Genomic DNA, 22,637 nt, shown 5'->3' with positions numbered 1-22,637 from the left:
ATTAGATAGATGCAGATTATTCACATATAATTAATGCGAGTGTGCTCGTATTTGTAGTTGTTTTCGTTTGGATTAATTCTAGACGGTGTTTTCATGATTTTTTACCATTGTTTAGTCACCAAATGCTAATTAAAGCATTTTTTCTTATGTACAGTCAGTTATAGCAAATTGATTTGCTAGATCATTTTGGTCAAAAGAGGGCAAGTGAAGATGAATTTGAGTGAAACGTGATTTTTGAAGAACTTTATTACCATGGCTCATATTGACTTCTCAATTAATGATAATGTCGATGAGACGAGTGATCATCCCAACTTGGGTGGGAAAGATCTAAAATTCCAAGTTGAAGAAGAGGAGGCTGTTGAAAAGAGTGAATTTTTGGAAGTGACAAAGCATCTAGAGGCAACTATTGCCAAATGCTATGACGAGATGGAGTCACTAAAGATGCAGATTTTGACTTTGCGAAAAGCTCATTTGGCGGCACCTCCTGCTCCTACCAAAGTAGTTTCTCCGTCGTTGCACCAAAAGTGTACGGCAGTGAGAAAAAGGAGAAGACTCAGGAATGTGTAGATGCCTAGCTTAATAGGTGGACTACACATTTTGCCTTTCATCCATTCGCACTGATGCACAAAAGTTGCAGATGGTGCAAGGTTTATTGAAAGGAAAGGCATTAACTTGGTGGAAGGATCTCAAAGATGATTCCATTCCTACCACTTAGCAAAGTTTGAGGAAACTTTTAAAAGAGAGTTTGTCAAACCAAAGGATACATTCAAAATAATTGCCAAGCTTGTTAAAAATAGCATGGGAAATCAGTCTTTTGATAATTATATGTAGAAATTTAGACAATTGGCTGCCAAAGCCAAGTCTGATGATCATAACTTGTGTGGGATTTTCATCAATGGTCTAGCTCATGACTATCATTCAAGGTAAAGAAATGTAAGGTCAAAACAGCCGAGGATGTTATTCAGGTAGTTGAGGTTTTTCATAAGACTATGGTCAATGCTGCCAACACTTTAAAATCATTGTTTAATGAAAAGAAATCCATGTTCACTTTTTTAAATAGAGGACAAAAAAGAAAGTTGGTTTTCATACCAAAACCAAAAAATTCTGACAACGCCAGTAAGAAGGAGAAATTTGTGAGAAAGGATAATACCACATGTTTCAAATGCAAGGAAAAGGGACAAAGAAATTCTATCCTTTGAATGGAGCTACAGCATCTTCGGTGCCTGGACAAAAGGCGACACTAAAGAAGTTCATACTACCAAAGAAATATCTACACATTACACTTCAAGGTAAATTTTTTGAAGTTAATATTACGCATCTTAAAGAAAGCCAATATTCAGATTGTACTTTGAGTAAAGATGTTTTTGGTCCAAACGAATTATTTCAGGTTTATGGATCAATAAATGGACATCGGGTTCATATTTTGTTTGATCCTAGTAGTACTCACAATTTTATTGACAACATTGTGGTACAAAGGATGAAACTGGAAACCACACATAATGATCACATGTACAAGGTCATGTTATGAGCTTGGGTCATGTAGACATCATTCTAGGAATGGAATGGTTTCATAAAAAAAATAAGGATTTTTTTGTTGATTGGGTCAAACATTTGATGTCTTTCCATCACAATGGAAACGTTGTTACTCTTAAGGGAAACATTGTTGTACCCAAGGAAACTTTTACTAATAATGAGCTTGAGTTAATGGAAAATATTTTTAACTATAAACTTTTCCAATTGGTTATGGATCTAGTGTCTTCATGTCTTTATTTTGATGTAAAAAGTGCTAGATTCCATTAAGAGTGAATTTCAGGATGTATTTCTTGAGATGAGTTACCTCATGGATTACCTCCTAAACAAGAGGTGGACCATAAAATTGAGCTAGTGCTGGGTGCATAACCTGTTAGTATTCCTCCATATAGGCTCAGCCGCCAGACTAAGTCTCCTTGGGGCACCAGTTCTCTTGGTTAAGAAAAGAGATCAAGGTACCTAGCTGGGATGTGTATTGATCAAACATCTTAACAAAATTACAATTAAAATCAAATACCCATTGCCTAGATCAGATGATCTTATTGATAGGTTGCAAGGAGTTAAGTATTTCACAAAGCTTGATTTGTGAACGATTATCATCAGATCTGTATTACAGAGGAAGATGTTCCTAAAATTTCTTTTAGGACACGTTATGGCCATTATGAATTATTAGTGTTACCCTTTGGTCTCACTAATGCACCAGCAACTTTCCAACAAATGATGAATGATATATTTTGGGATTTGTTAGGAAAATGCATGGTGGTTTTCTAAGATGATATTTTGATATACAGTAAAAATTTGGCTGAGCATGAGAATCATTTTAAAGAGATTCTAGGAAGGCTCAGGAAGAAGGAACTGTATTGTAAATTATCTAAGTGTGTGATTTATTTAAAAAGGAATTATTATACTTGGGTCATAAGATCTCTTGAGATGGCTTGGGTCATAAGATCTCTTGAGATGGCTTAAGTATGGATTTACCAAAAGGTTTTGGAATGACCAGTTCCACATATGGTCAAACAGTTAAGATCTTTCTTAGGTTTCATGGTATTTCTTTGAAAATCTATCAAGGATTATTCGAAGTTGACAGTGCCTTTTACCAACTTTCTTTAAGGTAAAAATAAGAAGTCTAATTCTCCGATTGAGTGTATTGAGAAACTACAAGAAACTTTTGATACTCTGAAATATAAAGTTCGAGATACTCCTGTGTGTTAGCCTTACGAGATTCTAGTAGGCTTTACATTATAGAGACTAATGCTAGTGATTTTGTAGTAGGAGTAGCTTTGTTCCAGGATGGGAAGCATGTGGCCTTAGAGAGTAAGAAACTCAATGATGCACAGACTAGGTACCGAGTTTAGGAGAAAGAGTTGTATGCGATCATTTATGCTTTAAAGGCATGGAGATAGTATCTCTATGGGTCTCAGTTTATGGTCTTGATAGATCATCAGTCTTTGCAATTCATTTGTGTGATCAATTAGACTTGAAAGGTAGAAAGGCTATATGGGCTGAATTGATGCAAGACTTTGATTTTGATTAAATATAGAAAAGGTAGTTTGAATAGCATTGTTGATGTGTTGAGTCGAATTAGTGAAGCTAATGGACTTAGCCTCACGGAAATTACTTCTAACTTGTATGATTCACTCAAGGGAAAATGTAGTACAAATAATTTTTTTTGGAAAATATTAGAATTTGGCAAAATCAGGGTCCACTCTGAAGTAGATCAAAATTTGGTGAATCAAGGAAAATCCAACCAATTTTTTTTTTTCAGAATGGTCTTTTATTCCAAAATGACAAGGTTTGCGTACCAGATGAAAAGATGCAGGGGAGAAGAGAGCTTGACCTCTTGCAAGCACACACACACTCACAGAATCCTAAAAGAGAACACACAAGGTGAGGCTGAAAATCTTCTTCTTCTTCACACAATACTCAACACACCATATACAAAGATAAGAGTACACACCATATGAAAAGGTACTCAACCAAATACATACTAGGGTTCTCTATAGTATGAACCCAACTAAATGAGCTGGCGCTATAACTATGCGAGTCTCTAGAATGGCTGTCACATAGCCTCTCATCCCACTGGCCGCATATCACCCAAGATCTCACCAACCATGCCAGTGGTGTAAGTGTGGGGCCTATCCCCTAGGCGGGTCATCAGTGTCCACCGCCTCACTGGATGAGCTCGATATCTCAACACTCCCCTTCGAGCTCAACTCCATCTCATGTACACCAAGCAAAGCCCTGAATCTGCGGTGCTTCTCTGTACCCAATGCTTTGGTGAAGATGTCAGCGACCTGATCCTGTGTGCTGACATAAACAAGGTCAACGTCTCTTGCCAAACCTTCTCTCTGACAAAATGGTAGTGGACCTCTATATGCTTTGTGCAAGCATGAAAAAACCAGGTTCTTGGCGAACTGTATACTGCTAATGTTGTCACAGAAAATGACAACTTGTCTATCCATTAATAGATCCAAATCTGCAAGTAGCTTTCTCAACCAAGCTACCTCACATGCTGCCCCAGTACAGAGGTGCTGCCATAGCAGCACCTCTGTACTCGGCCTCTGTACTACTGGATAGAGCAACCATAGGCTGCTTCTTCCTGCTCCAAGTCATAGCAGCACTCCCCAAAGAAAACATGAAGCCACTAGTAGATCTTCTATTTGAGATACTACCAGCCCAATCACCATCTGTGTACCCATGTACACATATCTCTGTCCCAATTTCATAAAGTAGTCCACAATGCAAAAAGTAGACCTCACATACCTCAGTATGCATCTCAATGCATCCAAATATAGCTTTCGAGGAACCTGCATAAATTGACTCACCAACCCAACAGCATAGCTCAAATTTGGTCTGGTGATCGTCATGTAGATCAAGCTTCCTACTATGTGTCTATACATAGTAGGATCCTCTAAAAGCTCTCCTGAATTTGCACTCAACTTGCCATTCTGATCCAATGGCACTGAGATAGGCTTACAGTCTGTCATACCATACTTGGACAATATGTCCAAGCTATACTGTCTCTGTAGTAATCCAATACCATGTGGTGACCTAATCACCTCGATGCCTAAGAAATATCTGAGCTCCCCAGATCCTTCATCTCAAACTTCTATCTAAGCATGATCTTTACATCAAAGATCTTTGCATCATGGTCCCCCATAATGATCAGGTCATTTACATAGATGACAACAAGCACAACCCCTCTATCACTGTGTCTCACATACAACGAGAAATCTGCATTGGCTACATGAAAGCCAATAGTGACAAGATATTAAGAAATCTTGTCAGACCATGCTCTTGGTGCTTGTTTTGAGCCATACAAGGCTTTCTTCAACCTGCAAACATGCTCGGGGGGAGTGACTCACATCCTCATAACTAGGTGGCTGCAACATATACACCTCTTCCTGCAAATCCCCATGCAAGAATGCATTCTTTACATCCATCCTGATGTAAAGACCATTACTTTGATGCAGCCACTGCTATCACAACTCTTAGTGTTGCCATCTTGGCAAAGTAATGGTTTTAACATGCATCTGCTGATGTAAAGACCATTACTTTGACGCAGCCACTGCTATCACAACTCTCACTGTTACCATCTTGGCAACTGGGCTGAAAGTTTCCTCATAATCAATGCCATATGTCTACGCATATCCTTTGGCTACCAATCTAGCCTTGTACCTGCTTATGCTTCCATCACTATTATGTTTTACTTTGTACACCCACTTGTATCCAATGGCTTTCTTGCCTTCAGGCAATTGCACTAAATCCCAAGTCTCATTTCCATATAGTGCATCCATCTCCTTATCCATAGCTTTCTCCCAACACACATTTCCAATAGCCTCGTCAATGCAGGTGGACTCTACAACCTGTACAACTTTTGCCATGTATGCATAACACCTGTATCCCTTTTGCTCAAGGGAATACCCAATAAACACACATTTTTTAGCTTTTGGATCGTCTTCCTAAACTTGTGTAGAAGGCCTGTTGCTCTGAACTGTTTTTGTTTGTGAATACTATTGGTCTTCACCCAAGGTCTTCTCTTCTATAATCAACATAGACACCAAATCTGTGAAATTGGGAATGTTTTTCCGAGTCTCAATAGACTTCTTGAATGCCTTGTATTGTGGTCCGAGACCACGTAGACAGACTTCCACCTTGTCATCATCATCTACTGAAACACCAATAGATGCAAGGGATTCCACAATACCCTTGATCTTCAATGCATAGTCATTCACAGACATACTCTTTTTCTCCACAGTATGAAGTTCATTCTTCAACTGTATCTTTCGTGCCTTGGTATTCGTTTCATAGAGTTTTACCAAGGTGTCCTATGCCTCCTTGGGGGACTTGGCATCCTGTATGTGCCCAATCATGGTGTCTTGTATACTGATAGAGTGCCAATACATAACTTTTCTTGCTCCTTGGTTCCAATCCTTGAAGTCTTTCACATCTGCAGCCAGCAGTCGGATTGATCTCCGGTATCTCCAGTGCCTCTTCATGCTCACCTTCTATGTAGTCCCAATAACCCTTTCCCATCAGGAAATTTGTCAACCTGACCTCCAAGCATGGAAGTTGTTCTTATCAAGCTTCTCAGCAACAATCAGGTTTATGCCATCATTTGACATCTTGCCAGACACACAAATTTACCAAAAACAACACTCTGGTTTGTCTTGCACAAACTGCTGTATTTTCTGCAACGGTACTATACTACACTCAAATGTCACAACCAGTGACCTCAATGTGCATACATATAACCAATGGCAATTGTTGACCTCCTTGCAGCACACACAATGTCTGCACAACCAATCTGTCTTCCTGCAGTTCTTAAAATAGAGTCCTACATAGAATTGATGACTTACCCGCAGTGCTCAAAATCACCTGCTTTTTGAAAAACGGAGGTTCTAACGCGCCCAAAACCTATTTTCGGCCCAAAAAATATCATCCAATAGGACAATATAGTTTCCCTATAGGTTTACTCCCACGAAGAAAGCTCCTCAATCAAAGATCATTTGTCGGTGCCTCCTGTAGAGCTCCCGATAAGGGTGTAGTCACCAACACAAATAGGGAAGAGTAGAAAAATCTTCTTCTTCTTCACACAACACTCAACACACCATATACAAAGAGAAGAGTACACACCATATGAAAAGGTACTCAGCTAAATACATACTAGGGTTCTCTATAGTGTGAACCTAACTAAATGAGCTGGCGCTATAACTATGCCAGTCTCTAGAATGGCTGTCACCACACAGCCTGTCATCCCACTGGCTGCATATCACCCATGATCTCACCAACCATGCCAGTGGTGTAAGTGTGGGGCCTATCCCCCAGGTGTCCACCGCCTCACTAGATGAGCTTGATATCTCGACACCGGATGTGCCGGAAATTAAATTGAGGATCCTATTTGAGTGTCATGATGCACCATTGGCAGGACATCCAGGCATACAACGTACCTTGGCTTTCGTTAGAAGAATTGTTTATTGGCAAAAAATGAAGGATTTTGTTCAGAATTATGTGCTCAAATGTCATCAGTGTCAGATTAATAAGGCAGAGCGCCTTAAATCTGCTGGGTTATTTCATCCTTTAGATATTTTATCTCAAAAATGGGAAAGTATTTCCATGGATTTCATTACCAACACAGGTCACAATGCCATTTGGGTAGTCGTGGATAGATTAATAGAGATGACTAGATTTTTATCCATAATGATAACAGTTAAAGCGTCAAAATTGGCTTACCAATTTGTCAAGAAACTATTTAGACTATATGGTCTACCTTTTGATATTGTGAGTGATTGGGACTCTAACTTCACGGCTCATTTTTGGTAGGAAGTTTTCAAGAAAATAGAAACTACTTTGAGTATAAGTTCCTCTGATCACCTGTAGTCTGATCGTAAGATTCCTCCCTCCAGCTTTTGAGGTATAAAGGAGTAAGAACCTCCCCTTCTGTTCTTGAAATTATTCCCTTCTCTGGAATAAAAGAAAGATCTTGTTTTACCCTGTTTTGACTTGGAGAGAGAAAATGTCTAGAGAGAGATAATCCAAAATTGAGATATTTTTGGATATAAAAATCCTCCTAGTGTCTAAAATGGTTTCCTGTGAAACAAAATTTCAAAAAGAACTTTTCAATGTGCATTTGGAATTAATTGAAAATATGTATAAAGGACCTTAGCCTAAGAGACAAGATTTTCAGAAATTTTTGGATTATGATCAAATTAAGGTTTCTATGGACCAATTGGATTAATCCAAGTGTGGGGATGAGATAAATCCAAAGAATAAAAGAAAATATCCAAAAATGAGTAAATGCTCACATAAGATGAAGAGTTGACTGAGTACAAGGTTTATTAGTTAAAAACTATGAGATATTACTAAAAAAATGAGATATTTTGGAATAATGATACATTTTTGACACCTTGGTAAGGAGGGGGGGAGACTTCAAGGAGGCACCTATTTCACACATGTGGTGGAGTTTTTAATTCAATAAAATTGTGATATTTTTATCTCTCCTCGATCAAACCAAATTAAAAGGGAGCCAAACTAGGTCCAAAAATCTTATCCAAATTCAACCAAAATTAACCTGAAAAATTGTAGAACCCAGTTGGACTTGGTTAGAGGTCTCCCTCACCTATAAATAGGTCCTTAGTCTTTTGTAAAAAAATATATGAACTATACCATGCCAGTATTACATTAAAATAATGATATTTTCTATTATCCCTTAAAAATCCTCTACATTTTGGAGAGATTGGAGCTTCTCTCTCTCTTCAACCTTCCTTGGAGCTTTCCTCTCAACATACTAACCAATTGATTGGTTGGGGGCTTCTTCTAAGATAGAGAAGCAAGCAAAAACAAGAGGTAAAGTGTAAGTTTATGATTTTTCTCTACTATTCTCAATGTTTTCACTTCTCAACCCCTCTCAAGCTTGAGAAGTTTCTAAATTAAGTGTTTATAATGCAAATCAAGCTTTTCTTAAGAGTTGTAATGAATAATTAAGAAAAGCTTACATTTATGCTTAATTAGGATGCTTTTTATGTTTATCTCTCTCTCCCCAAAAGAATGGTCATTCCTATGACCAATTCTCTATTCAAATGATGCTTCTCATTTTATAAATTCTCAATTCACAAATCAAACTCTAGGCTTGTGAAGCTAGAGTTAAGAAAGTGGCTTTTTATACTTTTATGCTTCTAAAATTATGATAATATTATGATTTAAATCCATAAATTGGATTTAAGTTTAGAAGATTGTTATACTATCATAATTGTATTACTAAGATTATTCTTTTCAAAAATATTAAAAATTATTAGTAATAGTAGCGGAGCTATGGTAAAATTTTTAAGAAATTGATACATAATTCATTCTTATGCATAACGTGAAAAAAGGACTACCTACCATATTCTAGGATTGGTCATCCTATGCTAAAAGAATGATTTTCATAAAATTCAATGGAAAACTAAATTTTTAAGGTTTATGCATAATTAAATAATTACGAAAAGAGAAAATAGTGGTAATTTTATTTAAATGATAAAAGAGGAATTTCCATGACATTTAGAATTCAATCATTTAAATGGGAAAAGTGGAATTCTTAGCATATTGGAATTAATGGATATTTTATTTGAATTTAAAGAGAAATTTTAGATAAATTTATATTATGCATGAGAAAATTAAAAAGATAAAAGAGGAATTCCCATGACATTTGGAATTCAACCATTTAAATGGTAAAAGTAGAATTCTTGGCATATTAGGATAATGGATATTTTTATTAAAGAAAAGAGGATTTTAGATAAATTTATTTTATGATAAAAGAGAAATTCCCATGACATTTGGAGTGCAATTAATAAATAGTATCTAAGTTAGAATGACTTGACACTCGAGATGGCGTGCTATGAAGATAAAGCCTTTTTTTTCTTGAATTGGGGTAGTTCTAACATGTTATCCTAAAATTGGGATAGTTCCAACATGTTATCCTCAAATTCTATAGCCAATTTGCAGAACGCATCTATTGTGGCTAGTTTAGATAAGAGTAGATAGTTATGCATTCTAGTGTCTCGCACTCCCTTGTAGAAACATGATAATAACTATTTATCATTGGTGAGCCTCTCCCAAATCTTACATCAATATTTCAAGTGCTTAAGACAAGAGATATGATTCCTTATCAGAACAAAGAGTGAGGATGAGAAATGGCTTATTAGAGAGACAGAAGATGGGAACAAAAGGTGATTCAGACTGTGCGAAAGGGCAGATGGTGGAAGGGGAGGATACAAATGGAAGAGGCTATCACGTGGAAGAGAGGTGGTCAGAAGGCGCTTTGTCGAAGGTTGGAGGGAGTGGAAAGTTATGTCCAATGGGAGGTTGTAGACAGAAGGAAAGAGAAGAAAATCAAGGGGAAGCCGTGGATGAGAGGGAGAGGAAGACTATTGTAAGTGAATGTTGGAATATGCTCCATGCCATGGATAAAGGCGGGTGTTGGAAATGCTCCATGAAATGTTCACACATTAGCATGGAATATGTTTCTCAGGTTATGAGGACATGTAAAACAAGCATGGTAGAATGGCAAGTTACTGGGAATCTTCACCAAATGCAAGTGGGGCACATGGAGCCAAGCCTAATGGAGAGAATCATGGCAAAGGTACCTAGATCCACAAATCCAGGGAGAGAATACAAGGGCACCTCTTGTTAGTGCCTAATCCCATCCTTAATAATGTTTAACCTTGAGTTAATCCATTTTACCTTTAGCCTATTTAAGAGGCATCATATCAATGAAGATGTGAGTGTGATTATCATCATTTTACTCTCCACATTATGCCCAAGTGATTAGTGTTAATCTATTTTCATTAATCTATTTATTATGCCTTAATTATGGCTCTAATTTCTTATGATCAACCATGATTTCAAGATGGTATCAGAGCTAGGTTCAGCCATTCTATCTCTCTAATCATTTTCATGCCCATGATTATGCTCTTTAATCTCATTAGCATCACTTAATCTCACTTTCACCCAACTTCACTATTGCTACACTGCACCCCCAGGTGAAGATGCCATTAAATCTTCTCAGCCTCTAATCCAGTGATCAATCCCTTGAAGGGGTTCTCAAATTTCAATCTCACTTCTCTCTCTTTCATTTAACCGACCCCATTTACTCATCATTTATCTCCCACAAACTCTCTATCACCAGCCCTCTTCACTAGAGCTTTCATTTCTCACCACTCTTATATCTACTTTGCTATTTATATGATTGAGAAACATCATGCTGACACTTCAGCGCTCAAAAGCTCACATTCTTTATGTAAGATAGATAACATGCCTCACTGTCAAACACCACAAAGAGTATCCCCAACTAAGCACTTAGCATATATCTATGCCCTCTGTCATGGTCTCCAATAAACTCCACCACCCTATCTTTGTCTCTCTTTATTATTATTTATTTTTATTTTTTTCGATTTGTTTTTTCAATGTGCTATGGATTGCAGGAACCTACATACTATAGCCACCTACTTCTGTTGCAAAGAGCTTCAGTGTCCTAGACATAGACCATGCCTCTGCCACAAACACCTATATGTCATCCAGCCACCTACTCTCAAACAAAAGCTACAGTGTCCTACACATAGGTCATACCCTCTCCACTCCACACATTTTTTCACATGCTATGGCTTGCAAGCATCTATACATCTTTCAGACACTTAATCTTTCGTAAAAACCCACAGCATCCTACACATAGACCATGTCCTTTTGACAGACATCTATATGTGGTTCAGACACAGCCTCACTAAAAAACTACAGTGTCCTAAATGTAGACCATGCCCTAACCACTACACACATGTTTTTTTATATATTCAACAATCATATGACTAACACTTGTGACCTCTATAAGGTTTGGCTTTTAAACTCTTCCATACTATGACAAAAACACATATATACACTAAGCATGGCACATAAAAACCAATATAGCACATGAAATTCGCCAAAATATGGTTAAATTTGGGTTTCATTGGATGACATCATCATTTCAAAATTGAATGGAAAATTCTTTCATGCAAACAAGCATATTTAGAATTCTATCTAGTTTCTTCTTCCCACAGACTTTGCAATATGACCTATGACACCATAAAATCGATACTTGGATTGCCTCAATTGATATATTTTGCTATCCTTATTTTCTATCCTCTCTCTTATAGACTCTATTAAAAATCTCCAATGGAAATTGCTACTCCTAGGCATGCTTTTGTCTTTCATATTAACCCCCTCATCTAGGTTTTGCACATGTGCAATGCCCTGCCCAATTGGAATCCCAGAGGAAAACATATTTGCCATAATTTTGGATATACAATTCTTATCCCCTTTATTTTTATTAACATGCAAATCTCCCTGAGTTATAAGTTCCTCAAGCTCATTAAAACCTATGGCCTCTTCTAAATTTATATCCTGGCACTCACTAGTCTCATGTATGGAAGCACCTAACTCAAATTTAATTTGAGGATGCTCACATGCAGTGTTTCCCAAAGCTTTTACTTCCTGATGGGTAATTACACTCGACGGTATAGGTATGGAACTGTACATTTCTTTGTCACTATTGCCCACATCAACCGATTTGTAAACTAATGGAGCCTCATAACACATTCCATTACATGCTTGCAAATGCTCCCTATCTAAGCGTGCTTCTAGCAAGGCCTGTCTTCTCTCAATGTCTATCAATGTAGCTATGTTATTGTCTACTACCTCTCTTTCCTCTCGCCACTCATCTCCTAGTAAACATGGGCTCTCAATCGACACATTCACATCATCAGTATTATCCATGTTGTCCCACTTTGATTGATTCTCTCGATATTGGACCTCTAAGAACTGCAAACGCTCTTTGTTCTGTCGTGCTTCTAATATAGCTTGGCCGCGCTCTAATTCTAATCTAGACATCTTTGTAAATAATGCGACAATAGATTCATCATAGATTTGCCTCAAAGTTGTTCTTGTAAGACTTCTACTTCCACTCGCAACTTACTAGCAAATTGACAAGATACTAACTCGCTACCCCCCCCTTCTGTGTTAATACAAGGGCAACCTAACATATTGTTGCAAGGGAGTGAGACTCTCTGTGTGCTCCCTCGCTCTCAAAATAGAACAGACTCCTTAATTAGGTCCTAGGTCTTCTCTCTCACATATGCCCGTCACACTCAAGGAAATAAACGAGGCTCTATTTCCATGGTCTCAAGTTTCCTCTCAGTCTCATAAACCCAGATAGCCAATATGCAAAATATATGCACCGGGGTGCCCGGTAGCAAAAGCTAACTGGCTCCCGGGGGCGAACGCACCAAAAATGACTAGCCTTCCACTCCCTAAGTCCAACAGCTACTAATGCGTCCTAAACTATACTAATGCGTCCTAAATCAGTGCTAAACACACTCACTTGTCTAAACAAACGCGCTAAAACTTACGCTCACCCTGCAAAACTAAAATATATCTAAGTCGTCGCTCTTATGATGCTGGGTTGGAATTCTTTTTAAGACAATCTTTCTAACACACACGGGACAGTGTCTTTTAATGTGTAAAACCAATCACTTGACACAGCAGAGTCTTGAAATAATATTTTATTAAAATGATCCTCTCTCTAACCCTTTCTATGCTCCTAATATGCACTAAACACACACAGACAGACTGAAATCAAACAATATCAAACTTTTAATATTTACTTTCTCTCTCTCTCTCTCTCTCTACACAGACATAGGAAAGCTCCTCTCACTACCTAGGTAGTGAGCTACTCTCTCCTCGACTCTACAGACACACTCTCTTACTACACACAGGCACACTAGTTCACACACACTAGCATCTAATCGCACTAACACTAACCACTACTCAGACAATAACTAACTAATATGTTTCTACACACACATAGCTACTTGCTATACAGACACTCTAACACACTAAACAGGCACTCACACTAAAATTAACGGACACTAATAAACACACACACACTAAAACTAACACTAGTACTCTAGCACTCACAATAACACTGACACTAGCGAACACAAGCACTAACTAACACATACATATAACTACACTAACATCTAATCCAACACTCTGCTACACACTTTACAAGATAACGACACTAACACACTAATAACTATCACACATACACAAATTCACACACAACGGCAAACACACACTAATAAACATAACACTCACGCACACTTACTGTAATTTGTCACACTAATCAATTAATTATAGGAAATTAACAGTTTTTAACATGCAGAATAATAATTTATTAAATCTTAAATGCTAACTTGCACACACACACTTATCAACACATCAATTTACTCTTTCTCTCTAACTTTCTTTAACTTTCACATTCTCTGTTTCTGTTTTCTGTTTTTTAAATTGGTTCTTAATTCAAGTTTATTTAATCGATTAAATTATTAAAATTTCTTATGGTTCTTACTTCTTCTCTTCTCTGGTTTTTCGAGGACAGCAAATCGGAATCTTTCTCTCTCTCTCTCTCTCTTTTTTTCCTTCTTCTGTAACCTCTTCTCTGCTCCTCTTCTTCCACCTTTTATTGCAGGCTTTGATTCTCTCTCTCTCTCTCTCTCTTGCTCTTTTGACTAAGGCGCAGCCATTAAGTCCAGCGTTTTTTTCTCTCTTCCAATTCCTATGGCTGCCCGCACAGATAAAACGCCCTCTCTCTCTATCCTATGGCACAGCAACTCCAATTAACTCCAGCGCTTTCTCTTCCTTTCTCTATGGCTATGGCGCTGCCCAGATAACTCCAGCGTTTTCTTCTCTTTCTTTGTCTACGTAGCCCACACACCGGAAAACAATGCAAACTAGCGCTCTCCCTATTCTTCCTATGGCGCTAAAGTCTAGCGTTTTCTCTCTCTGTCTACTTACGCTACCCAACAGCAAATTCTCTCTCTCTATCTACTTAGCACACACACAACTCTAATTCTCTCTTTAACTCTCCTAAAGCTTCAACGCTCATTAACAGTCACACGCACACAGGCATCTTCTCTCACTATCTTAACTTCTCTCTCTCTCTAACTTCTTCTCATCAGAAACACACACACAGGCTCTCTCTGCCTTCTTCATCTATGCCACACTTTCCCAACGTCCTTGCACTGGCAAAAAGGGGGAGCATGCATTCGCTCTCTCTCGATTTCTCCTACTCCTCACGCACCTCTTCGATTCTCCTGGCGGCTCTTCTTGCGCCCCTTGATGGCTCCCCATAATAACCAACCTTATTGTTTTTGAATAATTATTATTATTATAAATTTTTAAATCTTCATTCAAGCTCAAGAGAGGGATCACACCTCCTCAAGTAAGAGGTGTCAACTACTCTCTTTCTATATATACAGTACCTTCAAGAAAGCTTACCTAATGCACCAACTTTTCGATGTTGCACGAGTACTCACTCACAAGGCATAAGTTAGACAAGTAATTAGCCTCCTCCATCAGTTTTAATTTTTGCCAATGTACATCTCTATCGCTGAATGCAATCCTTGATATCAATGATATTGATGCAGATGGGGATAATGATATCGTTAGCACGACTGCAAGTATTGAATTGAGAATGTGCAAGCAATCGTCCAACTATACTCTTCCCGAATACCTAGATCAATTTATAAAATGTCAACCTTGTTAATTTACAGCGCACGTTCTCTCTCTACGTCGCTCTACATGGAAGTAGAGCCACAATAGTATCCTCTACGTGGCGGCCAACTGTGGATTTCCCTCCTCTCCTAATGATGATTTCTCCCAACATAAATCTATATGGAGGCTCCTTGCATCCTCTATGGAAAATCTAACCATGACTATGCGGCACCTCTCTCTATCTCTCAGACATGCACACTCAGATCATGACTAAGTCCATCTATCCTACATGGACGTAAAGATCCTTGAAGCACATTATTACGGACCATAACTAGAAATACCAATGACTAAGTCCATCTATCCTACATGGACGTAAAGATCCTTGAAGCACATTATTACGGACCAAATAAACAGAATACAGCACACATGCATCCATACTGCACACAGTCATGAGACAAACAACCATTTCCATGCAAGTGCATATGCCAAAATGCAGCTAAAATGACCCATGCAGATCCCTGATTGTCCCAAAATTTTACAAAAGTGGCACTATTGCAGGGGTCTACACCAAGATGAAGAAAAAGATGCTATGCAAGATGAAGATGCGGATGGAGATGCAAAAATGGATGGAAACAAAGATGAAGATGCCAATGAAGATGAAAAAGATGATGTCTATGATGATTCTTATGCTATGGTTCATGCCTCTTATGTTATGATGATGAATGGGCCATCTAGAGCTATGATTATGTATGTGTCATATCTCATGTTATGTATGCCAAAACAAGCACTTCTACTTATGCCATGAAGATAATGTTTTAGCCTCTTATGATGAGGAGGCCAATTTTCATGCATATTGGTTCTAAGCCATGTAATGCTCTTCATTGCCCACATGTAAATCACCTCTACCCACCTATGATGTAGGTTATGTGATATGTTTATTCCCACATTGTCTCTCACTTGGCCATGTAGCCCTCAAGGGGGAGATTGATGGGAGTGTTGGGTCTCCATGCCCAACTCATGATGGTGCACATGAGGCACTATGTTTCACGCATAGAGTTATGATGGGGATTTTAAGGGAATGATATGCTTAGAAAAGTCTAGTATGTAGGCTTCATGTAACATACCCATCTTCACTAATAAAGAAATGTTCATGCAATAGATAAATTTATGAGTGTTTATGGTATAAAAATCAATGATTTCATTAATTGAGTCATTTCTACTTAGAATCTTCAAAGTCTAAGCCCAAATTTGGACTCTGCGTGCGATTTTACCCTAATATAGGATTTTACAGCATCCAAAACGGACACCGAATCAAGCTTATGCGCGAATTTCAATCATTTTAGTTAAAAAGTGACGACCTTTAAACCTTAATAAATGCACGACCGGGCATCCGATTGACGAACGGTCTGAACCCCAACGACCAGGAGAACCTCCTGGACAAAAAAAAATTCGCCCTCGGGGCGGTCCGGCATGCAAATCGAGGCGGGCGTCCCAAATTTGGGTGCCCCGTCCCAAAATTTAGTCCGTACGCACTTACTAGGACGCCCGTACGATGGCTGCCCAAGAACCAAAGGACGGCCGCTCACTGTGTGGTCCACACATACCCTTACGTTGACACCCCCAGACCAGATAAGGTACATGCGTACCACTCCTTTCCCTGGCAACCAGCACCGTACCTTTCCCCTAGACCCATGCAGGCCACTGATCCATAGCCTTTGATGGTACACCGTCCTTTCGTCCAGCGCCCGTACCCTCACCCCTCAGCTATATAAACCCCCGGGGTGCTCCATAGCCAGCACGCATTTCTATGCAACGTATGCCCTGTTGTACCGTCATCCGTACCGCCATCCGTCCCTGTGTAGCATACTTGCTGCAGTACAGCCGCCCTTGCAGCCACCCCTCTCACACCCCCCTCATTTGCCTCTTTTTAGATAAGCCAATTTTCCTCCATTCCCCTTTTGCTAGGAGGCAATGTCCTTAACTCTTCTCCCCCCATGTGAATAGACTTACAGCAGCCCTAACAGCCCTCTCCACCTTTTTGGTCTTAAGGACATCTCACAATTCCCCCCCCTTTTGCGTAGACTTTAATAAGGGTTTTTTGCCTTAAGAAAGGGTTCGTGCGCTATAGTCTTTTGCTCATACGGTGAGCAAACGATCTCAGAATTGAGATCCGACTGAAGCGTTTCGACCACAGCAGTGAGCCCTACAAGATGCCACCTAGAATGGCCCCTTCCCGAAAACGTCAGAATATTACCCCGAGAGGAGCACACAACAACGAAATTAGGGAAGATGCTCTCGATGCGGCTCCAACCCTCCCTCTTCAAGCTCCTCAAGGAAATGGTGGGGCCAGGTTAGCTTGGTTATATTTTAAAGAAGCATTTTTTTTAGTACTAATAAATGTGTATCTTTTCCTTTTAAAATAATGGCATAAAAACTATATGAAGTTATGAATTGTGTGATGCTGTATTTAATAAATTGCATTGAAATTGTTATCTTTAAAGAGTGCAAGTTTTTCCTGGCCTCAACGCTAACTCCGTTCCGTGCTTGGTATAGCCGGGCGGCATCGTTAGCGAAGCCCGGGATCCCTCATACCATTGGGAGAATAAGGTTCGCCATTGAGGCGAGAGATTATGATGCTGCCTAGTTCGTAGGGCCCAAGCTAGTGCGGTGAATAAGCCCACACTAGTGTGCAGACATCCCTCTGAGGGGCGAGAGGATCGAGCGATGGAGCCTGAGAGGGCAACAGGCCGGCTTGAGTCCTCGCCAGCAGAGCAGCTGGCGAGCCGACGATGAGGTGTATGGTCTCGTAGTATGTAGAGGCTGGAAGGCCGAATTCTAGATCATCGGCAGAATAAAGGAAAAGAATAAGAGAGCCAGTTTGGTTTGTATGGAATTGATTCATGTATCAACTTTTATATATATATCTTGTCTTTGGCATGATTCTATTATGTAAAAAGGCTGTTTTAACAAACCTTGTGTGAATAGGGCCATAATTAAGGAGCATGTTTATTTATGTCAAACAGTGTGGTAGGATTAATTAGAAAACAAATTGACACGTGAGTAGGGTGGAAAGTGGGAGGATGAAATGCCCCGATGGCACAATCCTACAGACGGGTGGACCCGATTAGTCAGATAGCTTTCCAACAGATTAAGTGAAAGCCCTACGCTAGATAATTAGATTCTTGGGCAACTCTATTCTAGAAGACTAGGTCAGTGGGTGTGCCTTGCATGGATGAGGAAAAAAGCGTTGCCTCTAGAAATCAAGTCTAGTAGTTGCCCAATTTATGATAAATTACCCTATGGGTGATTTGACTTTTAGAAGATTGAATGCTTCCCTTGTGGGATAGGACTAGGTCTTACCTATGAATCGTATCCTTGAATCTCTACATGGTCAAGGTGTCGATAAATAGGAAATTTTCTCCAAGCTAAGACTTAGTGGACTATCTTAAGTGTTTCCCCTATTTTAGAAGGGGGAACCTTACAATTGGTATCAGAGCCAAGTTTAGATCCTAGGAATTTCCATTTAAGGACTGTTTTGTAATGAATGTTTTACCTAACATAATGCTAATTAATAAAAACATCTTACTAAAACAAACAAGTTGAATTGGTTGTAGGAAGAGGAAGATGCCTACTCGAAGTTTCTAGTTTTCCAATGCATCTTCGAGACTACTAGTCACTCCTCAAATTTCGAGTTCCGTGACACCATGGTGCAGATACTAGAGAAGACGTTCCTCCCTCATTTCTCTCGTATTGAAAGGGGTAGAGATTTCTGGAGTCGTGGGCCGAGATATTTCCTCATCCGAGCAAATCGAATTGGGAACCTCACCACCGACCTTAAGCGGATTCGTTGGATTGAAAAGTTGAAGATGATCCGTTTATTTTGGTTCGTCGCGGTACCCCCAGGGCCGACACCTCTATGACTATAAATGGGATTCGCATACCTCAGGATCGCTGGGTGTATGACAAAGTGATGCAAATCTTACCTGCTGATAGAGTAGCTATGTTGGGATCTACCCCAATCCAGAGTCTACCACCCTCACCATCAGTTTTTAGAGTCTTAGAAACTACAGCGGAACCCCCATATTTCACCTATGTGGACCGCTCTACCCTTATGTCATAGTCAAGCTTAGGAATTTCCCTTGATAGCAAATAAGACTAATTATATTAGTCTCAGATCTTTGTAATAAAACTCATCTTTGTAAATATTTGGAAATAAAATAATTTCAATGTTTTACTCTTCAAAAATAAGCGTTGTGCAAATATGAATCTTGTAATCTTAAAATTGTTTTTACAATGGTGGCCAAGATGATCACCCTCCACTTCCCTAAAAAGATGTAGGGGGGAAGAGGTAGGATCCTCCAAGATCTCTCCTGAATCTGCACTCAACTTGCCATTCTGATCCAATGGCACAGAAATAGGCTTACAGCCTGTCATACCATATTTGGACAACATGTCCAAGCCATACTGTCTCTGCAGTAATCCAATACCATGTGGTGACCTAATCACCTCAATGCCCAAGAAATATCTGAGCTCCCCCGGATCCTTCATCTCTCAAACTTCTGTCTTAGCAAGATCTTTACATCAAAGATCTCTGTATCATGGTCCCCCATAATGATCAAGTCATCTGCATAGATGACAACAAGCACAACTCCTCTATCACCATGTCTCACATACAGCGAGAAATCTGCATTGGCTACATGAAAGCCAATAGTGACAAGATATTCAGAAATCTTGTCAGACCATGCTCTTGGTGCTTGCTTTAAGCCATACAAGGCTTTCTTCAACCTGCAAACATGCTCGGGGTGACCCACATCCTCATAACCAGGTGGCTGCAACATATACACCTCTTCTTGCAAATCCCCATGCAAGAATGCATTCTTTACATCCATCTGATGTAAAGACCATTGCTTTGACGCAGCCACTACTATCACAACTCTCACCGTTGCCATCTTGGCAACTGGGCTGAAAGTTTCCTCATAATCAATCCCATATGTCTGCGCATATCCTTTGGCTACCAATCTAGCCTTGTACCTGTTTATGCTTCCATCACTGTTATGTTTAACTTTGTACACCCACTTGCATCCAATGGCTTTCTTGCCTTCAGGCGATTGCACTAAATCCCAAGTTTCATTTCCATATAGTGCATCCATCTCCTCATCCATAGCTTTCTCCCAACACACATTTCCAACAGCCTCATCAATGCATGTGGGCTCTACAACCTGCACAACCTTTGCCATATATGCATAGTGATGTGCCACATAACCATCATAGGTAAATCTCTGCACAGGATTTTTCACTCTCCCAGATCTTCGTAGCTTCTCATTCATGGCTTCCATAGCCTTCTTTACACCACGTGTTCTCATAGCTGGGATCCCAAGCTCCTCATCAAGGCTCATATCTGAACCACTAGACTCTCCATCAACATGAGAATGCCCTGCAGAAATGTCAGGCATACCAAGGGGCTCAACCACTTTCTCTTTTCCTTTACGTGATGTAGTAATCACATTTGCAGGACTGGTATTATGACGTAGCCTGCCACTCCATGGTCTATCAACAGACCCACTAGATGAGGACTCTCCTGGTCCACTCAAAGACTGTGATTGCTGACCTGCATTCTGTGCAACCACACTTCCACTCACATCAGCCCTAACAGCTTCTTTTTCAGCAACATACCAGCTACTCATCTCATCAAAAACAACATCCCTGCTTTATTCTCCCCCTCCATCTGACCTTAGGCACTTTACATATTTCCCTGTCTGCTTTTCAACCAAAACTCTGAAATTCTGAAAGTGAGTGAACACCTCACTCTTCTCTTTCATGAAATATACCCACACTTTCCTTGTGTGGTCATCAATGAAAGTCACATAATACCTGCAGCCTCCCATAGATATGGTCTTCGTAGGACCCCATACATCCGAATGCACAACATCTAGTGCATTTCTGCTCACATATCTGTTACATGGAAACACATGCTTTGTTTGCTTCCCAAATTGGCATGCTTCACATATTTTCTGCATACCTTCCACTTTAAATTTTGGTAGCCCTGTCACAATTCCTTTTGTCTGCATAGACTTCAATCTCTGCACATTTACATGTCCAATCCTTTTATGCCAAATGTTTGTGTTTGCAACTATTCCTAAACCATTTGCAAACATCGCAGCACTCATTTCAAGCATGTCTACGTTCAACGTAAACATTCTGCCCACTTTGTTGCCTTTTGCAACCAACCTACACTTGTCTTTGAAATCTTCAACATAACACCCATCAGGGTTAAACCGAACCTGCAAACCCTGCTCAATCGTCTCGCCAACTGAAACTAGATTCTTTGTTATGTTCGGTACATGAAGTACATCTGCAAGGTACTTCACTTTGCCATCCTGCATAGACAATGGCACATCTCCAACATGGGCAATTGGATGAGCAGTGTCATCCCCTGTTTCCACAAAACCTGGTCTTTCCGGGTTTTTCATCTCCTTGAACGACTCCCCATGACTCGTCATGTGGTTCGAAGTGCCTGAATCCACATACCATACATTATCTTTTTGTGTTGCATCAACATTTTCAGACATGGCATTCACGACATGCTACATAACAAACAACCTTTCATTATCCTCATTATTTCTGCTTGAGGATGCATAGTTGTTTTGCTGCACTTTCCCATTTTGCATGTCAGCCTGCTTCTTATAACATTCTGCCTGCACATGTCCAGGCTTACCACAATAATAGCATTCACGTGTATCATTATATTGCCTTTGCCAGTTTCCACGGCCTCTTTGTCTCCCCCTGCCTCTGAATTTGCCTCTTCCACCTGCGTGTTGTTGTTGTTGTTGTTGATTCTGGGACTGTTGTTGTTCCTGCTGCTGCTGACCATTTTTTTGATTACCTGTTTGGCCACCTCCTTGACCGCGTCCATGGCCTCCTCTACCTCGTCCTCTTCCTGAACTCGTGTAGAAGGCCTGTTGCTCTGAACTGTTTTTGCTTTGTGAAGACTGTTGGTCTTCACCCAAGCTCTTCTCTTCGATAATCAGCATAGACACCAAATCTGTAAAGTTGGGAATGTTTTCCCGAGTCTGAATAGATGTCTTGAACACCTTGTATTTGTTGAAATATACAAGTGAATAGGGTGTGTGTGGGAACAAGCTCTTGGATAGAGGCTGTAAAAGAGGAGATGTAATTATGAAAGAACCTGTGAAAAGGTTAGAAGAATCTACTGGGAGAGAATAATGGGTAGCATGAGGGAATTTAGGAGTGTGGAGTTATTCTGGGAGATAATCAGGGAAAAGAGAAGAGGTGGAGAGAATCAGGCAAAAGGTGGAGATATTCAGGGAGTAAATCATGGAGAAATCAATGGGATTAGATGCTTGATGTAAACTCTATAAATTGAGGCATAGCCCTAATGAGAATTTGCTGGTTTTTGAGTATCCATGCCTACATTAATCTATCTGCTAATTATTCACTAATTACATCTTAATCATTTCTTAATCACTTTGTTAATCATGTTGATTCTAGTGTATGATCCACCATAGCTCATCATTCAGCTCAAATTT

Source organism: Cibotium barometz, chromosome 8, assembly GCF_041138505.1.
Source record: "Cibotium barometz isolate CiBa-2024 chromosome 8, ASM4113850v1, whole genome shotgun sequence".
NCBI classification, from domain to species: domain Eukaryota; kingdom Viridiplantae; phylum Streptophyta; class Polypodiopsida; order Cyatheales; family Cibotiaceae; genus Cibotium; species Cibotium barometz.
Note: the sequence above shows the minus strand (reverse complement) of the source record.